The 17,433-nt window shown below is 36.2% G+C and overlaps 1 non-coding gene across 1 annotated transcript; it reads right to left on the minus strand.

Annotated features, from left to right (window-relative positions):
• Nucleotides 1–3,670: 3,670 nt before the first annotated feature.
• LOC145573467 (small nucleolar RNA R71) lies at nt 3,671–3,776 on the minus strand. The gene has a single exon (XR_014097485.1). It is a non-coding gene; the product is annotated as a small nucleolar RNA R71 (small nucleolar RNA).
• Between the last annotated feature and the right edge of the window lie 13,657 nt (nt 3,777–17,433).

The raw sequence follows: 17,433 nt of genomic DNA on the forward strand, positions 1-17,433 counted from the left end.
TGGGCGCGTAGAGTTGTGGCACGGCCACACAAGAGAAAGGAGCGGCCGCGCAACCTTTCTCCTCGTTTTCCGTACCCATTTCATTACGGCTGTGCATGTAGAGGAGAGGGCGCGCCTTTTGGGGTTCTTTTTGGACGTCTAACTAACTTCTCCTTTGTTAGTTTTACTATATATAGAGTTTCTTCATTTCTAGAGAGAGAATTAGACTAGAATTTGTAATAGATTGGATTTTTAGAGAGAGAAGCTCAAATTGGGGAAACTTTTGTTCTTAGATTCTAGAGAGAGAAACTTGGTGATTTTGATGAATGCTACTTTCAATCTTCTTCCTCTTTGATTTTGATCAAAGTTTTTTGTAAGGATTCTTTACTTTTTAATGCAATTTTAGTTTTTGATTCTTGATATATGATTGAATTACTTGTTGTTTGTTTGTTTGATTTGATTTTTGATAGCTTGAGTATATTTTGAATACAATGTTGATGATGAAATTGGTGATTAGTTTAGTTTTGCTATTCAATTTTGCAATGTGTAGTTAGTAGATTGCTTGTTAGGGATATGGAGAAGCATGTATGAGTGATATTTCATAGCTAATTGGGGGATTTTGATTGATCAACATTGTGATTAAATTGGTTGGTGAAATTTGTGCATGTGTTTGATGTCTTGAGGAGTGATCAACCTTAACTATAAAGCTAGATTGCATAATAGTTTTCTTTAATACGACAAATTGATTTGGAAGCTATTATTATCGATTGATCTTGTTTTGCGATTTTCCTTTGAAGTCATTTGTAGAGACATCTAGCTTGACCCTAGGAAATAGCTCTTTAAGTGATTTTGATTGCATTTGCTACCTTCCCTCACATTGTTTAATTGGTTGATATCTTGCCCAATTAGTATGATTGTCATGAGTTCATGTGGATCCTAATTCCCTAGCATCCTTAATATCATTCTTGTATTCATTTAGTGGGGTTGTTTATTTTGCTTAGACTAACCCTTACCTAGACTTCGGAATAGCTTAACTTGAGACTTTAGCTTGTACCTCATTCCCTTGGGTTCGACCCGGACTTACCCCTATACTTAGGGTTGGGTTTGGTTATAAATTTGGTTTTGATCGAGGATACTTAGAAATCAGCGACCTAGGTTTTCCTTGCGTCAAAAATGGTGCCGTTGTCGGGAAATGGCATGGTTATTTGCTATTGTTGATTGAGCCTATTCCATTTTATTTGAAAAATACAAAAAGATTTTCTTTCTTATAGGCTACATTTGTAGCCATGCTACTAACCTTTCCTTTCAGATTGTATGCGTAGATCTTGTGTTCGTTCTCTATTGCCTTTCGATCCGGAAATAGAAAGGACAATTACAGAGTTAAGAGTTGCTAGACTTTCTCTAAGGCAAGAAGAAGAGCAAGTCATCATGGGAGATAACCAAAGAGTGGCACTAAAGGAGTTGGGAGTCCCGAAATCTTATTGGTATGAGAGTGGGATTGCTCTACCTACGACACCGGTAAATGACTTTGAGATTAGACCGGTGTAGACACCCAAATGTGTCTCCCCAAAACCAAACCCGGTGATGAATACCTTTCGCGTTGAATCATAATCGAATGAAGTGAAAGTGTGGAAAGTCTAGTGATGAGGATGTTTTTATTCAAAATCTTTCTTTCTGTTTTCAAAAACCTGCTCTATTTTATGAAAATAGCCAATCCACTTTAGTTTGGTCCATGACAAGGGTCCAATAATGGTGTAGTTGGATTGGGCTCGAAAAGAGCTTTCCAACGATATATTATAAGCCCAATTCCGATGAATAATGAGGAAGTTATGGCTAAAATACTAAACTGGGCCCGGTTTGGTTCTTATATGCGGCCCAATGATCTAGAGGAGGGCTTATTATTAATTATCATTCCTAATGCAATTAGGATTGATTATAGTCTTCTAGAATCTTCTAGAAGGTTCTCTTAAATCCTAATGGGATTAGGATTGATAATTATGTTTTATGAGTTTTATTTGGAATAAAAGAAGTGTTTTAAATGAAATTACGATTTTACCCTTTGTACGGATTTTACGACTTGATTTTATCGAAGAATAGATTCCGCGTTGAAAATGCGTGGAAAACCTTCTGCATCGCCAAACAACAGTTTCGTCGCCTGGCAACGAGCTTTATCGCTGGCGACAGAAGAGTGTTTTATTCCTTTTCGAACTCTGACTCTTTTCTATCGATTTTCGGACTATTTTCTTTCAATCATCAACTCTCAACAACAATCATCTCTCTCTATTCTCTCTCTAAAAGCTAGAAGCTTATTCTCTCTATTCTTTTTCTAAACCTTCCCTCAAACATAATTCCTCATACATTAGCTCTAGACACACCTAGCTAAGTTCGAAGTTGCCTTCGCCCTAGACGTGAAAGGTTTGATATTTCTGAGGGTTCGGTCCCAAATCTCTATTTCAATTATTTGATTTAATTGTTTGATTCTATATTTTCCTTGAAGTTACTAACGCGTGTATTTTATTATTAGAAACAGATACGAGGCATCCAAGTAAGTAATTTAATTGCTTTATTGATCTTTTGATATAGAAATCATGATTAGATTATTTTATTGATTCCTAATATCATGTTAGGATGTTTTATTGCTCCCTAGTATCATGTTTAGGGTAATGAATAAGTTTCTTGTATCAATTATGATTTCTATGATGCTTCCTATTTTCTTTCTTAATAGCATGTTAGTATCATGTTAGAGCTAAAGCTTTAATTTTTATTGTTTAGTGACATGCTAGGGCTTGTTATTAATCTTGTTAGTATCATACCTAGGATCTTGCTATTATTATGCTTTAACATGATTATTTTTGTTATAATTGTTATAAGTATTTGGATGATTATCATGTTTATTGATATATATGTTATTGTTATTGCTTGATCACGCCCTCTCTTGCAGGATTAAAGGGAATTTGTACTTGTAATAACGCTTAATAAGATAATAGATAATCTTGTTTAGGATAATATGATTATAATTCAAGTGATCGCCAATAATAGTTTTATTTGTGCATTAAATTCAACCAACATAGATAAACAGGTTTAGGGTTAATCTATTGGTTGCATGTTAGTCAGAAAGCGCACATGAATACGAGCAGAATAAAGTAGAGGCCTATTATTAGGGTAGGTCCTTTCTCTTTTAGATTGGGTTTGTACCTTCATCCCTGAACTTCCGGTCATGGTTCCAGACTTATTGGAGTTAACGATCTCATGGATCGTTAAGGGGTGTAACCTTAACCCTGTGAACGGTTTACAAGTTCCTAAAACTTGTTGGCGACCCTTTTGCTCTAGCTTCCTTCCTTTTGGATGCCACCATGCTTAAGTGTATGATCACAGTGGGGTTCAAGTTTGGGATAATGCTTGAAATATTCCCTACAACCGGCCATGATTACTTTGATAGAGAGGCGTCAATTTAGTGGTGCAAAGCATAAGAGTCCTCTCAACCATCTTAAGGAATTTGAGAAGTATTGTAACACTATCAAAGTGAGTGGGGTTTCTCGAGAGTTTATTCGCCTTAAGCCTTTCCCTTTTTCTCTCATTGAATGTGTATTGGAGTGGTTGGATAAAGAGATGAAACCAAACTCCTTGAGGACATGGGATGAAGTGACTAAGGAGTTCTTATCTCGGTTCTACCCACAACAGAAGACGGCCGAAGCAAGAGCTCTTATTCAAAGCTTCAAGCAAAAGCCAAATGAAAGTCTTTATGAGGCATGGAAGAGGTACAAGGAATACTAAAGAGAGTGCCCACACCATGGGATTCCTACCTATCAAATCATCCAAATCTTCTATGGGGGTCTAAGCCCTTGAGGAAAATCCTGCCTTGATACGGGAGCCGGAGGACCAATAATGAACAAGACGGAAGAGGAAGTAGTGGACATCATTGAAGATGTAGTGAGACATTACATGGATTGGCAAGATGATGAGCGTGAAACAACAAGCAAAAGAGGTACTTCAGTGTACTCGGTTGATCACATCAATTCCATCAACAACTTGTCCTCACAAATCTCGGAATTAGGGAAGGAAATGACCTCTATTAAAGCCAAACTTGAGAGTGCTTCATCACAAGAACCAATTCTTCCCTCCCAAAATAAGGGGAGAGGTACATTTCCTAACTCAAATCCCATTCCCTCTTTTAGCAACATGTCTAGTGGCTATATGTTTTGTGATTTGTGTCATTCATATGATCATGATGCTTCAAATTGTCCTAATGCTTATTTTAATGGATGTGATGACTATGTTGGCAATAAGAATGAACATGTGAATTATGTGTCTAATAACAATGTTGGACCTAGATTTGATAATCAAAGAAATAATGGGAATAGGAACTATTATAATGGAAATTTTGATAATTATAACCACAATGGGGGTTATAGAAACCAAGGAAACTAAGGTTTCTGAGGCAACTATAACCACCAAGGTTATGGTGGTCAAAACCATGGCCAAGGACATGGGAACCATAATCAAAATTATGGTAATCATAACAAAAATGGCCAAAATCAAGGTCAGGGAAATTGCAGTAACCAAAATCAGGGCAATTTTCAAAACAACAATCAAAGGGGTCCCCACCCGATTTCACTCCAAAGGCTCAGGTCAAAATGATAGCTCTTATGCTAAATCATCTTCTTCTAGAGGTAGTTTGGAGAATGTCATTGAAAATCAAATCAAGGTGTTGAACACTTACATGTCTTCTAGTGATAAGAAGTTTAATGACATGATGTCTCATAGTAAGATGTTGGAGAATAAAATTTCTCAATTGGAAAATGTTTTGAAAAAGCATGCTAGCCATTCTTCTCTACCATCTCAAGGTTTAGATCCCAAGAGACTAACTATGCCATAGTAACAAGAAGTGGTAGGATTCTTGAGAATGTAGTTCCTAAGAAGAGTGAGGCTAACGAGAGTCCTAAGAAAGTTTTGGTTGAGGATGAGGAAGGAAAAAGCTCTTTGAGTGAGGATGTAAGTGAAAAACCAATTGAAAAAGAAAAAGAGAAAGTAATAGAAGTTATTAAACCTAAGCTCCCATATCCCCAAAAGTTTAATAGGCACAAACTAGATGAACAATTTGGCAAATTCATAGAGATGCTTAGGTATAAGGAATATTTCAAGCATCCTATACTTGAGCCCCACTATGATCATACACTTAAGCATGGTGGCCTCCAAAGGGAAGGAAGCTAGAGTAAAAGAGTCGCCAACAAGTTTTAGGAACTTGTAAACCGTTCACAGGGTGAAGGTTATACCCCTTAGCGATCTAGAAGATCGTTAACTCCAATAGGTTTGGAACCATGACTGGAAGTTCGGGGATGAAGGTACAAATCCAACCTAAAAAAGATTGAACCTGCCCTAATAATAGGCCTCTACTTTATTCTTCTCGTATTCATGTGCGCTTTCTGACTAACATACAATCAATAGGTTAACCTTAAACCTGTTTAATCTATGTTGGTTAAATATTAATGCACAAGAAAATCTATTATTGGCGATCACTTGAATTATAATCATATTAATCTAAACAAGATTATTAATTATCTTATTAAGCGTGATTACAAGTACAAATTCCCTTTAATCCTGTAAGAGAGGGCGTGATCAAGAAATAACAATAACAATATATATATATATATATATATATCAAGCAACATAAAAACAATCATTAGCATAATAATAATATTCTCAATCTCAAAGCAATAATAATAATAGCAAGATGCTAGGCATGATACTAACAAGATTAATAACAAAACCCTAACATGTCACTAAAAATTAAATATTAGTGCTTTAACCCTAACATGACACTAACATGATAGAAGAAAGATTAGGAAGCATCGTAGAAACATGCATGATATCAGAAATATTAGTTAACCCTAACATGATACTAGGAAGCAATAAAATAATCTAAGCATGGTTTCTATATCAATAAAGCCATTAAAGTACTTACTTGGATGCCTCGTACCTCTTTCTAATAACAAAATACACACGTTACTAACTTCAAGGAAAATAATAAAATCAAACAGTTAAATTAAATAATTGAAATAGGAATTTGGGACCAAACCCTCAGAAATTATCAACCTTTTACGTCTAGGGCGAAGTCAACTTCGAACTTGGCTAGTTGTGTCTAGAACTAATGAATGTGGAATTTTGAGAGAGGGAAGGTTTAGAAAAAGAATAGAGAGAGAGAGAAAGCTTCTAGCTTTTAGAGAGAGAGATGAGAGATGATTGTTGATAGTTAAAAACGGGGAGATACGACCCTTATTTATAGAAAAATAGCACGGGATCGAAGAAAATACTTCAAATTCTATACGGAATAAAACTGGAATCTGTCGCCAGGCGACAGACATCAGCGCCAGGTGACAAGACCAGCGCCAAACGACAAGCTTTGTCGTTTGGCGCTAATTAAAAGATAAAACGCGCTTTTGTACGGAATCCTCTTCTTGAGCAGCAAATTCCGTGTTTATCAAATTAAAATCAGGTTTATCATAAAACACATATTTTATTCCAAATAAAACTCTTTGAAATGTAATTATTAATCCTAATCTCATTAGAATTAAAAAGAACCTTCTAAATATTCTAGAAGATTAAAATCAATCCTATAACTTTAAGAATAATAATTAATAGGCCCTCCTCTAGATCATTAGGTGTAGACACCCAAATGTGTCTCCCTAAAACCAAACCGGATTTCACCTACGACCCAATGATCATGTGGAGGGTCCAAAGGTTTTACCCTATTCCTAAACTAATTAGGATTTAATTAGAAGCTTCTATGAGTTTCTAAAAGATCTTAATTATTATTTTTGAAAATATAAGATCATAGAGTTTGAAATTGAATAAAAACTTTCCTTTTTTAAAACTTTCCTTTTTTAAGTCCTAATTCTATTCAAATTTAAAGATGTTCAAAGACAGTCAAATATTATTTTCGTGTCTCATAATATTTATCCAAATATTATATGGTTGGATAGATCTTGAAATTATCTTTCCAATGATATATTATAATATTCATTCCGAGCTATAACGAAAAAGATATGAATGGAATATGAAACTCTATCCAAAACTGATACCGTCTCACTATTTCGGCCATATCTTTTTATATACAAAATATTTTAATCTGACTTTAATTGGGTTGGAAATTAGAATTCAAGAGCTTTCCAACGACATATTATATGACTTATTTGGACTTCTAGATCAAAAGATATGATAAAAACAAAATCCGCAAAAACTGTCTTGCATCGCCAAACGACAGGTTTGTCGTCTAGTGACAAAGCCTGTCGCCTGGCGACAAGTCTTGTCATTGGCGACAGAAGCGTGTTTTATTTCTTTTCGAACTCTGATTCGTTTCTATCAATTTCGGACTATTTTCTTATAAATAAGTCCCTAGACCTCCGTTTTCAATCATCTACAATCAATAATCATCATCTCTTTCTTTCTCTCTCTAAAAGCTAGAAGCTTTCTCTCTCTCTATTCTTTTTCTAAACCATCCCTCTTACAAAATTCCTCATACATTAGCTCTAGACACACCTATCCAAGTTCGAAGTTGCCTTCGCCCTAGACGTGAAAGGTTTGATATTTCTGAGGGTTTAGTCCCAAATCTCTATTTCAATTATTTAATTTAATTGTTTGTTTTTATACTTTTTCTTGAAGTTACTAACGCGTGTATTTTGTTATTAGAAAGAGATACGAGGCATCAAAGTAAGTAATTTAATTACTTATCTATTATTCCAATATAGAAATCATGCTTAGATTATTTTATTGATTCCTAGTATCATGTTTAGGGTTAATTAATATTTCTAATATCAAGTATGATTAAAAAAGAATGCTTCCTATTTTCTTTCCTAATAGCATGTTAGTATCATGTTAGAGCCCTGATTTTTATTGCATAGTGACATGCTAGGGTTTGTTATTAATCTTGTTAGTATCATGCTTAGGATCTTGCTATTATTATGCTTTAATATGATTATGATTATGATTATTATTTTAATTATGATTATAATTATGATTGTCGTTTATTATGTTGCTTGATATATATTTATTGTTATTTCTTGATCACGCCCTCTCTTGCAGGTTTAAAGGGAATTTGTACTTGTAATCACGCTTAATAAGATAATTAATAATCTTGTTTAGGATAATTTGATTATAATTCAAGTGATCGCCAATAATAGATTTATTTGTGCATTAATATTCAACTAACATAGACAAACAGGTTTAGGGTTAACCTATTGATTGCATGTTAGTTGGAAAGCGCACATGAATACGAGAAGAATAAAGTAGAGGCCTATTTTATAGGGCGAGTTCAATCTCTTTTAGATTGGATTCATACCCTCATCCCTGAACACCAGTCATGGTTCCAGACCTATTGGAGTTGACGATCTCATGGATCGTTAAGGGGTGTAACCTTCATCCTGTGAACAGTTTACAAGTTCCTAAAACTTGTTGGCGACTCTTTTGCTCTAGCTTCCTTCCCTTTGGACGCCACCATGCTTAAGTGTATGATCACAGTGGGGCTCAAGTGTAGGATGGCTTGAAATATTTCCTACAGTTTTTTGGCGACTCCAATAGGGAGGATTTCTATTTTAATTCCTAAAATTTATTTTGGCAATGATTTAGAATGAGTGGATGAGACTCAAAAAGTTCTAAGTATTTCATGTGTGTAATTTTGATTAACATTATTATCATATGCATAAAAAAAAGTTCTCATTGGAAATACCATCCGTAATGAATAAAAAACATAGGATTTTTACATGTAGGAAATTTGAGAAATATCTTTCACAACTAGAATCTAAATAATACTGCGAAAACTGGAAAATTCTAAGAACACAGAAAGCTGCTGAGGCATGTAGGAACTAACGTCTAGAAAACAGAGTGCGTCGCCTGAAAAATGGTCTCGTCGCCTGGCGAAAATTTTGTCGTTTGGCGACGGAGCCATTTTTTGGCGACGGAGCCATTTTTTGGCGACAGACTCTGTTGTCTGGCGACGTGTTCTTCCAATACGGAGCCAGAACTCTGCCTTCTTGTTTTGACTGGTTTTAGCACTGTTGGCTCGATTCTACTTCCTGATTGAGTTTTTCTCTTTTTTCTGAAACCTATATGTGTTCTACATATGGACATAACCCTCTGGGAATTCATGCTCCATCTACCCAATCGAACGCTCCTGGCAACGAAGGGTACATCCGAGAATGTTGAATTCACCAAACCATGGAAGCGAGTTTAACTCGCGGGGTCCCATCCACTCGCGCCAACCCTTCCAAAGGTAAGGCTTCCGTGCGGTGCATCCGGACTCATAACCGTGGACCCTTCTTTGACTAACCCATATCTTGAACTTTAGAGAACTAGAGCCATGGTTAGGTTGCAAACTCATTGCATCATGTTGTGACTACTTGACTACTTGTGCATTATTTGCTTGTGTGTGATTGAACTAACCGTTTGGTTTGACTTGTAATTATGAATATGCTTAAATAAACTAACTAAGGACTAAAGGAATTTTCTTAATTAATTTGAGCTAATAAATATGTCTAAAATCGAGTCATAGTTCCTTTGAGTCAACCCGGATTTTTATTCCCGTATACTACACAAATGTCAACTTGTTTTGGTCATATCTGGAGTTCTAGGAAGAACTACGAGTCATAAATCCTATGGATCTGTAGCCCCAAGTTTTATCTTTAATTTGGCATTGGTTTCGTCCCAATCAGAGTCATAGATCAAAAGTTATGACTAAATTACCACAGCCTGTCCAGTTTAATGCATATATGTGAGGTATTAATTTAGTCTTTGCTAGAGTCTAGTCACATAGTCTAGCCACATGGTCATGACACAAGTCTTAACATGTCACCTACACTCACTAGTCTTAGCACACACTTTGTATATGTCACCATGACCATGTCTTAGGTTCATGCATGAGTCGTCTTCCATCATTCGAGTAGGGGGTCCAATCTATTCCCATTCTCTTCCACATTCTCTTCCATGTTGAATAAAGCTTGAGTCAAAATAAATAATAATAAAAAAAAACTTATACCTAATTTCCCTTTCCACAGTACTTGGTCAAGGAGATAAGGGCGATTAATCAAGGACAACACCTTCGTTCAAGTTCAACTTTTTGATAAACCGGTCGGTCGAAATAGAAAAGCTAAGAAGATAATGGCAATTCAAGAAGAAGTCAATGAGCTTAAGAAGCAAATGGCTAATGTGACTGAGGTGTTGAAGGCTTTAACCCTTCAAATCAATGACCCTGTAAAACATCAACAAATGGAGCTCATGCAAGAAAGCTTGAGCAAAATATCCAATGACTATAGATTCCAGGGCATTAGCTCACAAGGGGTCTCAGTGGACAAGGAGCTTCTTCCGCAGAAGTTCAATGCCAATGACATCCCTAAGTTCCAGCCAACGGACAATCCTTACTTTCACTTAAGAGCCTTTGAAACTATAATGAACATTAAGGGGATTGATAAGAATATTTTTCACTCTTTATTCTCAATGTCTTTAGAAACCGTTTGTCAACATTGGTTCTTTTCTCTCGATAAAGAGAAAACTTCCACTTGGGATGGATTAAAAAACGCTTTCATTGACAGATATAAGTGTAATATTCAAGTCGAAACCGACTATAGACAACTTGAGATGCTAAGACAAAAAGAGAATGAAGCCTTTACTTCTTTCTTTAATAAGTGGAGGGAAACTTCCGCTAAGATGATTGAGGTGCCCACCGAAAAAGAAACTGTAAGGATGTTTATCAAGAATCTCCAAGAGAAGTATTCGAAGCATTTAAAATATCAACATAATTTGAATACTTTCAAGGCCATCTATGACATCGGTATCGAAATCGAAGATGACCTCACAAAGCAAAAAGCTACTAACAATAGTAACCACAGTGGCTGGAAAGGAAAGAAGAACGACAATCCTTCTTCTTCCGAAAACGCCCACTCTAAACCTTTGACCATAACGGTGTCTTAGCCATGGGTAATCAAGGATCTAAAAAGAAACCCAAAAGAGAACTCACACCCATTGGAATGACCTATGATGTTGCTTTCGATCGTCTTTATGATCGAGGATTAATCAAACCTATTGGCCCTACCGAGGATCCAACACCAGAAAAGCGATCTTCGAGATGGGATCCCAATTCTTATTGCAAGTACCATCAAGGAAATGGTCACACCACCGATGAATGCTACAGGTTTTAAAATCTCATTCAAGATCTCATAGAAGCAAACAAGATCCCATTGCCTCTAGCTAGCAAGAAGACTGGGTGATGATAAAGCAAAAGATATAAGGCGGGCTTCAACGACAAGATTTCGTGACCTCTTTTTCTATTCCTTTTTCATTCTTCCTTTCCCCAATAAGTCTAGCATAGGCACCTTTTATTTTTCCTTAGATTTACTTTGTAGGTTTTTTTTTTTCTCTCTTTTTACCTTTTAATAAAATGAGCATTTCTTCTCTTGCACATGATCATTTCATTACATTGCATTTAGGTTTTTTTTTTCTCTCTTTTTACCTTTTAATAAAATGAGCATTTCTTCTCTTGCACATGATCATTTCATTACATTGCATTAAAAAAAAAATCCATGTCGAACTAAGCATAAGGTATACCAATGATTTGAGGCACCCCTTGTAGCCACATCATATCACCTTTCACCCTTTAAAAAAATATAAATCCTTTCTTGACAAGCCACTTTGAGCCTCGTCTAACGATAGACCTTTCTTTCTTCGACCCACATCTACCAACCTTGGGATGGGATGGTGTGCAATTTATGCAATTTTCAAAGACTAAAAGCTTGAGTAATTTCAAAAACTTCAATAAGCAAAAATGATAAAAGTGTACAAAAGGGAAAGTGTTCCAATGTCTTTGATATGAAAATATCTTAGATAAGAACACGTCTCGGATTGCATCTCTTATCGAGTGCTCGGTACTGTGCCTGAGAAACATGAATGCCAAGTGAGTGATAGACCGCATGATCGGGATTGCCCACACTTATCCAAATAAAAAAATGACAAAGCAAAAAAAAAGAGAGAGTGCAAAAAATATAAAAGAAAAGAGTTCAAAAGTGAGGAAACCTCAAGCATACAAATACAAAGAATCAAAAGCAAGGTTGCACACCTTTGTGGGGGCTTATCTAGGGTCTTGAGCCTTTATCCCTTTCTTCTTCAACCTTTAGCCTAACCACGTTACAACCCTTAAAAGACCTCTTTGAGGTATACACACACTTGTGCGAGGTTCGGCTAGAGCTACGTTCGGCCTGATTCCTAACGGATACGTAGGCAACCTCACAAAGGGGTACGGCCGTAATAAACATGCATTCATATTCACATTCACACACTCACACCATGATCATATTAAAGGATCTCCAATGCTCATCCCTATTCCTTTAGAGCTAGACTTGAGGGCTTGATCCTTACATTATTAGCCTACCCAGCCTAAGAGTCACTACCATTTGCCTCTTTTCAATATATTTTTCCACCGTTAGCCCTTGCAGCCTAACCTTATTGTTACTTTCACACACATCACAGATACATGACCAAATAATCCTACCTTTAGGAACCCTTTGTCATGAAATCTTAACACAACATTGAAGCATACTTTGTCATAACAAAATCACTCATCACTCATCATTGCATCACAAAGTATGAAGTGCTTAGCCTCCGTGCCTAAGTTACCCAAATACTTTCATCATTGAGTCAACAATTGAGATAGCCTAGGATAAGTTAATCCTTGTACCTTGAGAGATAGTATCAAAGAATGTTTGACTAAGCTCATTCAACATGCACCATCAAAAACTTCTTCCTTTTTGCGTCTTTCTTTTTCGGGAGAAAGTCGGTACCCTCCACAAAAATGACGGAAATTTTTGTTTTTCTGCATTTCGAGTCATGTACATATCGAGCTTCATGAGTCAACACTATGCACACACAAGTTACACGAAGTGAGTCATCATTAAGTCAAGTTTATACCTTGAGTCATGTCAAATCAATGAGTCAAGCAACACTAAGTTTTAGGTCAACCCTAAAGAAAGATAAGCAAAATCCTATAGTCCAAAATATAAATGCAGGTACATTTCAGTGAGCAAGAACATTCCCGGATTTTTTCGAAAAACCGCGAATGAAAACCTAACTCCAACGTTAGACGACAAGGTTGTCGCCTGACGACAGAGCGAGGACGCGGCGACAGCGGTTTCCAGCATGCGCCGGAGCAGCAATGAGATACATGGCCCCATATTGGATTATGCGGACCTTATACAGTAATTTCGGGTTCCTTGGTACGCTATTTATCCCCTATAAGCAAATTGACATGATTAGTAGTCGGCTCGATTATAATCGTAGTAAGTGATTGACCTGACGACGATCGTCTCACTTAGCTTAAGCGCCTAAGCATTGGCTCATTACAAGCACCAAGGCATCGGTTCAAAAGCAAGCACTTATACGACAATCCCCAACTGATAATATTTCCAAAAGTGGATTGTCGCACATTCTTCTTAAACGAAATTTTTCCAAGATTAGATTGTCATCTCTGGCAAAGTTTCCAAGAGTGGATTGTCGTGCTCCTGCTCTGTTTGGCAATTTTTCCAAGATTGGATTGTCATACACGTAGTTCCCTATGGCAAAATTTCCCAAAGAATTGTCTTAGGTCTTTACTCATCATAAATTTCGACAAAGGTTCCTCAACGTGGATTGTCATTCATTTCAGTAAGTGGCAAATTTTCCCAAATTGGATTGTTGGTCGACTCTTTTTTGCAAATGTTCCAAGACGCGGATTGTCAATAGTGGCAATATTTTCCTAAAAGGATTGTCGCATAGCGTTGGCAAATTTCCAAGGTTGATTTCTTTCAAGAGTTATATTCCAAGATGTGGATTGTCGTTCGTAGCAAAGTTCTTATGACAGATTGTTACGAAGCATTAGCAACTTTTCCCAAAATTGGATTTTGGCAAATTTTCCGAGATACGGATTGTCGCTTCATCGTAGCAACATTTCCAAGGACGGATTGTTATGTGGCATTGACAAATTTCCCTAAATCGGATTGTCATACATCATACAAGAGTCGTGTTGACAACTGTTCCTGAAGAAAAGAGGATTGTCATCACCCAAAGCATCAACAGCAAAATTCAAGCAGCATTAAGGATCAACAGGCGTTGATCTTTGGTAATTTTCTTCGGAATATTATCGCAACAACTAAGGATGGCTTCAGGCGAAGCAATCTTCGATCATGTTCCCTGGCTTGCGGAAGATGGTCATAAGGCGGTAGAAGATCGTTTCAAGTGAAGCAATCTTTAATAGTGTTCTCTGGCTTGCAGAAGACTATCACAGCAGAAATTGGAGGCAGTTACAGGCGTAGCAATCTTCAGGCGGTATCCCCTAGCTTGAGGAAGATCGTCAAAGCTTGAGGAAGATCATCAACGGCGACGAAGCACGACCACAACATCAACAACGGCAAGATGGCGTTCCCTAGTTTGTGGAAGGTTGTCACAACAACAATGCAACAACAAAAATTGGTTACCCCCGAGACGTGTGCTCGACGGTGCAAGATATGCGTTTCTTAAATCTTTTATCTATTTTAACTAACGCTAGTTTACAGGTATCGGCGTTACAAGAATGATTTAGAATCGTAGAACGTTCTGAATCATTCTCCGTCCCTATCTCTACTTTGACTTTTGTTTTTGAAACATAAGTTTCTCCAAACTCAGTCAAAGTAGAGGCTTCTGTAGACACCCAAATGTGTCTCCCCAAAACCAAACCGGATTTTACCTACGACCCAATGATCATGTGGAGGGTCCAAAGGTTTAATCCTATTCCTAAACTAATTAGGATTTAATTAGAAGCTTCTATGAGTTTCTAAAAGATCTTAATTATCCTTTTTGATAAGATAAGATCATAGAGTTTGAAATTGAATAAAAACTTTCCTTTTTTAAGTCCAAATTCTATTCGAATTTAAAGATGTTCAAAGACAGTCAAATATTATTTTCGTGTCTCATAATATTTATCCAAATCTTATATGGTTGGATAGATCTTGAAATTATCTTTCCAATGATATATTATAATATTAATTCCGATCTATAACGAAAAAGATATGAATGGAATATGAAACTCTATCTAAAACTGACACCGTCCCACTATTTCGGCCATATATTTTTATCTACAAAGTATTTTAATCTTATTCCAATTGGGTTGGAAAGTAGACTTCAAGAGATTTCCAACGACATATTATATGACTTATTTGGACTTCTGGATCAAAATATATGATAAAAACAAAATCCGCAAAAACTGTCTTGCATTGCCAAACGACATGTTTGTCACCTAGCGACAAAGCCTGTCACATGGCGACAATTTTGTCACTTGGCGACAAATCTTGTCATTGGCGACAGAAGAGTGTTTTATTCCTTTTCGAACTCTGATTTGTTTCTATCAATTCCGGACTATTTTCTTATAAATAGGGTCCTTGGACCTCCGTTTTCAATCATCTACAATCAACAATCATCATCTCTTTCTTTCTTTCTCTAAAAGCTAGAAGCTTTCTCTCTCTCTCTATTCTTTTTCTAAACCTTCCCTCTTACAAAATTCCTCATACATTATCTCTAGACACACCTAGCCAAGTTCAAAGTTGCCTTCGCCCTAGACGTGAAAGGTTTGATATTTCTGAGGGTTTGGTCCCAAATCTCTATTTCAATTATTTAATTTAATTGTTTGTTTTTATACTTTTCCTTAAAGTTACTAACGCGTGTATTTTGTTATTAGAAAGAGATACGAGGCATCAAAGTAAGTAATTTAATTACTTATTTATTATTTCGATATAGAAATCATGCTTAGATTATTTTATTGATTCCTAGTATCATGTTTAGGGTTAATTAATATTTCTAATATCAAGTATGATTAAAAGAATGTTTCCTATTTTCTTTCCTAATAGCATGTTAGTATCATGTTAGAGCTAAAGCTTTGATTTTTATTGCTTAGTGACATGCTAGGGTTTGTTATTAATCTTTTTAGTATCATGCCTAGGATCTTGCTATTATTATGCTTTAATATGATTATGATTATGATTATGATTATTATTTTAATTATGATTATAATTATGATTGTTGATTATTATGTTGCTTGATATATATTTATTGTTATTACTTGATCACGCCCTCTCTTGCAGGTTTAAAGGGAATTTGTACTTGTACTCACGCTTAATAAGATAATTAATAATCTTGTTTAGGATAATTTGATTATAATTCAAGTGATCACCAATAATAGATATATTTGTGCATTAATATTCAACCAACATAGACAAACAGGTTTAGGGTTAACCTATTGATTGCATGTTAGTCAAAAAGCGCACATGAATACGAGAAGAATAAAGTAGAGGCCTATTTTATATGGCGAGTTCAATCTCTTTTAGATTGGATTCGTACCCTCATCCCCGAACACCAGTCATGGTTCCAGACCTATTGGAGTTGACGATCTCATGGATCGTTAAGGGGTGTAACCTTCACCCTGTGAACGGTTTACAAGTTCCTAAAACTTGTTGGAGACTCTTTTGCTCTAGCTTCCTTCCCTTTGGACGCCACCATGCTTAAGTGTATGATCATAGTGGGGCTCAAGTGTAGGATGGCTTGAAATATTCCCTACATTGGGCCACATATAAAAATCATATCGGGCCAAATTTAATTTAAGCCTTAACTTCCTCATTATTCATCGGAATTGGGCTTATAATATATCGTTGGAAAGCTCTTTTCGAGCCCAATCCAACTACACTACATTGGACCCTTACCATGGATCAAACTAAATTGGACTTGCTATTTTCATAAATAGAGTAAGAGAAGAAATGTTTTCAAAATCAGATAGAGAGATATTTTAATAAAAACATCCACATCACTAGACTTTTAACACTTTCACCTCGTTCGATAATCAAATGACGTGAAAGATATTCATAACTGGGTTTGGTTTTTGGGGAGACACATTTGGGTGTCTACATTAGGCAACTTCATCTTACCCTTCCATTTACCGATGCCATTGACCAAATGCCGAATTATGCAAAATTCCTTAAGGATGTCTTAAGTGGAAAAAGAACTTGTGATGTAAACGGTTAGCTTGACCGAGAATTGTAGTGCAATCATTATGAACAAGATGCCGCCCAAGTTGAAGGACCCTGGAAACTTTTCTATCCCTTGTGCTATCTATAGGATGCAAATTGATAATGCCTTTTGTGACTTAGGAGCTAGTGTTAGCCTTATGCCAATTTTGGTTTATCAAAGACTTGAGTTAGGGGAGCTTTCGCCTACCAATATTACCTTGCAACTAGCCAATTGATTAATTAAGATTCCAAAAGGTAAGGTAGAAGATGTTCCTTTGAGGGTAAGAAAGTTGGTAATTTAGGATGATTTTGTTGTTCTTGAAATGGATGAGGATGCCAATATCCCCATCATACTTGGTAGACCTTTTCTTGCTACCTCGGGTGCCATGATTGATGTTAAAAGTGCTAA

The sequence above is a fragment of the Chenopodium album genome, chromosome 12 (assembly GCF_948465745.1).
Source record: "Chenopodium album chromosome 12, dcCheAlbu1.1, whole genome shotgun sequence".
In the NCBI taxonomy this organism is placed as follows: domain Eukaryota; kingdom Viridiplantae; phylum Streptophyta; class Magnoliopsida; order Caryophyllales; family Amaranthaceae; genus Chenopodium; species Chenopodium album.